This window comes from Mus musculus, chromosome X, assembly GCF_000001635.26.
Source record: "Mus musculus strain C57BL/6J chromosome X, GRCm38.p6 C57BL/6J".
Classification (NCBI taxonomy): Eukaryota; Metazoa; Chordata; class Mammalia; order Rodentia; family Muridae; genus Mus; species Mus musculus.
The window spans coordinates 33829457-33832698 of record NC_000086.7 but is presented as its reverse complement, the minus strand read 5'-3'; the positions used below and the strand labels follow the sequence as shown (position 1 = coordinate 33832698).

Below are 3242 nucleotides of genomic sequence, written 5' to 3'. Positions count from 1 at the left end.
TGTGACAGAACATGAACAGGCTAGTTCTCTCTATATCGTGGAGACATGAGGCACAATCAGCAGACGTCCCCTCCCCCCCTAGGAAAGCAAGGTTAATTCCAGCAGGAAAAGGACAGTGACAAAACTGCTATTACTGGATCCAGTAAGGGACCATTTCCCAGAAAAATTACTTGTCCTTTGCCCAGAGCAAACTAGGAACTCTTACTAGCTTTTTCAGGCTGCTGGCTATCACAGACTCTGAAAAAGAAAGGCCTGAGATATATGCAATGTTGATTTGTGGTTGAAACTGTCCAAGTAGTCCCTGTTGAAATGGCCTTTAGTGTCCCTTCAGTGCACCTGCATGCCCTCACAAGGACATTTTTTCCCTGGGCCTTCAGGCTCCCCTACCCCACAAACCTACCCATCATTCTACCTTATCTCTCACCACCCAGACAGCCTTTCTTCTTGGAATTGCTTCTCCCAGGGTTACCTCTTTAATGTCTCCATCACTAGGTATGCATCAGTCCTTCTGGATTCCCAGGTCCTTGAGCCTGTCCTCAGGGTCCTCTCTGATTGTCTCACCCTGCCCACCCTTGCTGTATACCTCTTTACACTGCTGTGTGTATCCTTCTTCCTGAATTCCTTAGTTTTCCTGAAAGCCAGAAGGTGCCACCATGCCTCACCCTGCTTCCACACCTCTTCCCAATCTGTTTCTTTCTTCACTCTGTTCCTCTTCCAGGGAGCCTCTCTCTGCCACTCCTCTCTCTTTGGTTTCCTTCCACCTCTCTTTGGGCAGTCATATCATTCTGCCCCCTCCTCCACCACCCATCTCCAGTTCCTTCTCCTCTCCCCGACCAAGACCTGACCAGATAAGTCCCATTCCATTTTTAGATGACTGCTTATGATACTAGCTCACTTTTCTCACAGTCTGAATTGACAGCTGCTCCATCCGTCCATTTTCCACTCACCAAACACACCCAGCAGAGTGCTTCAGACAGCATGCCATACCCACAGAAGCCTGCGTTCTTCAGGAAAGCTGGTATGTTTGCATTGAGCCCAGGACACACTCTAGAACAGCAACCTGAGCCCATCTGGAAATTACAATTTCAACTTTATTTCCAAAGAAATTAACTTTATTTCTGTAGTTGTGATAATGCGGTAACAAATGGTTAGAAGTGTTTTACCAGGTCGTAGAGATAGATATGGAAATCATCTTCAAACTTGATGAAGTACAGTAGGCTTGGCTTCAACCTGGTGAATGACCATTCTGAACCTCCTGGAGCGGTCATCTTTGGTGTATTCCACGTGTTTTCCTATCAGGCCATCCACAAGCTCCAGGTCGATGTCTAAAGGAGGGAGATCACTGAACACCTCCACAATAAGGAGATCACCCTCTTTATAATCATGCAGATGCTGGTACATGTATAATACAGGATCTCTCTCATAAGTAATATAAAAGTTGCTATCCAAGATAAGCACTTGTCCCAGGACCATCCCACTCCACTCGTCCTTAGAGCCATGCTCACCCTCAAATAGATGATTAACTGCTTTGCCAATTATGGCATCAGCAAGGCTGGCATCAGTGACTCGGGATGATGCCACTTTGTCAGAAAGAACTTTTAGGGACAATACCCTCTTATCTGTGTGAAATTCCAGCCCATACATGCAGTCAATCCCATCATCATATTTCTCCAGGTATAGGGAGGGGTTTATAGGCACTTGATCCAGCACAGTCCCTTTCCACTGTGTGATATGCTCATCTCCTTCTTTCCTCTCATGAGAAATTCTGCAGCCCACAATGTTCCTTTGGGGCAGGGCTGGAGATCTGCTCCTCTGCCTCTTCCGACCAGCTCTTTTCTTGGTCAGTTTTGAACTTTCCATGTCCTGTTATGCAGCTTTCCTGCCCTTCTGCTTCCTCGGTCCTGGAGGGCTCCAAGGCTGCAGTGTGAAAGGGGGAGAGACAGTTGACTATGGGGGTAAATGATGAACTTTTCCCAGTGAGTGCCTCCATGCTTTTTGCTGGTTCCTAACTGCTGTTGCCAAGAACCTGAGGATGAAGCGTGAAACCTGCCCTGGCACCTGGTTGTGTGGTGCTGTCTCTGCGGTTCCCTAGGGCCCCTGTGAAGGAAGTACTAGAGGGTGGCAAAGCTGTTGGCTGGTGTCCAATAGAATCAGGAATTCCCCAAAAGGGGAACAAGAGACTCTCCTCAGTAACTGGCTGTTCTTTTCCCAGATACTAGGTGCTCTGCTGAGTCTAGAGCCCTGCCCCCATAGGATAGTTGCAAATCTGTTTGGAAGTCAAGAAGAGCTTTAAAGTGCCTCTCCTCCCTTCATTTTAGTGTCCTGAGCTTCCCTGCCAGCTGCCCCCAGTCCCCTCTGTTTTTCCTGGCTGCTTCCAGGTACCCACCTCCGGGCTCCACCTTGTTCTTTCCAGAACCTCAGTCTGGCTCTGAAGGACATCCCCAGTTTCTGCTGCTCACTGCAGATCCCCCCTCCCAACTCTTCCCCTTTGTCTTCCCCTGTGCGGGGGTTCCCACTGCTACTTTGTTTCTCCTGGGGGGCTCAGTCCCATCCCCCTCCACCACCACCACTGCTCCAGGACGCCCACCTTTTAGCCTGCCCTTTCTAGTGTCCTACTGCCAGAGATAGTGGCTGCCAGAGGGGCTCTGGACACCTTGTGGCCACTTCTGCTAAAAGCCTGAGGAGAGGTGAAGGAGTCCAGCCCAGGGAGAGCTTGCCAGAGGTGAGAAGGAAAGATCCTCCTGCTGCAGGAGGCAAGAGTTGTGTGAGCCCGTGACTGGGCAGATGAAGTGACTGTTGCTGGTGTCCTGGTGTTGCTGGTGTGCTCCCGGGTCCTTCAGCTTAGCTCTCTGGAGGCCAAGATCCTTTGCCACCTTGAGATTCAGCCAAAGGCTTCAGCAATAATAGTTCCCTCCCCTTTCCCAGAGACCAGCTTCCTCCCTGCAAAGAGTCCCCTCCCTACTACCTATCCCCTTCCACTGTTTTAGAGTTCTGTTCCACTAGAACAGAACTCAGGGTGATCAATTCGTTCTGGCTTCATGGTCTTTGCAAAACCTTTTTTAACCTGGCCGGGAATCCTCCATTTTTTTCTGCGATAATTATATCCTTTGGTTAATTTCTTTAGTTTAAATCCTTTCATGTTGGGAGTTATTAAGACAACTCTATTGTCTTGATCTCTGAATTGGGCCCCTCTCCCCAAGAAGAAAAGGGGGTCAAAGCGGGCCACCGATGCACCATTCTGA

The 3242-nt window shown here is 49.2% G+C and overlaps 1 pseudogene; it reads right to left on the bottom strand.

Annotated features, from left to right (window-relative positions):
• Positions 1 to 1148: 1148 nt before the first annotated feature.
• On the bottom strand, positions 1149 to 1860 carry Gm5378 (annotated as a pseudogene).
• Positions 1861 to 3242: the final 1382 nt, after the last annotated feature.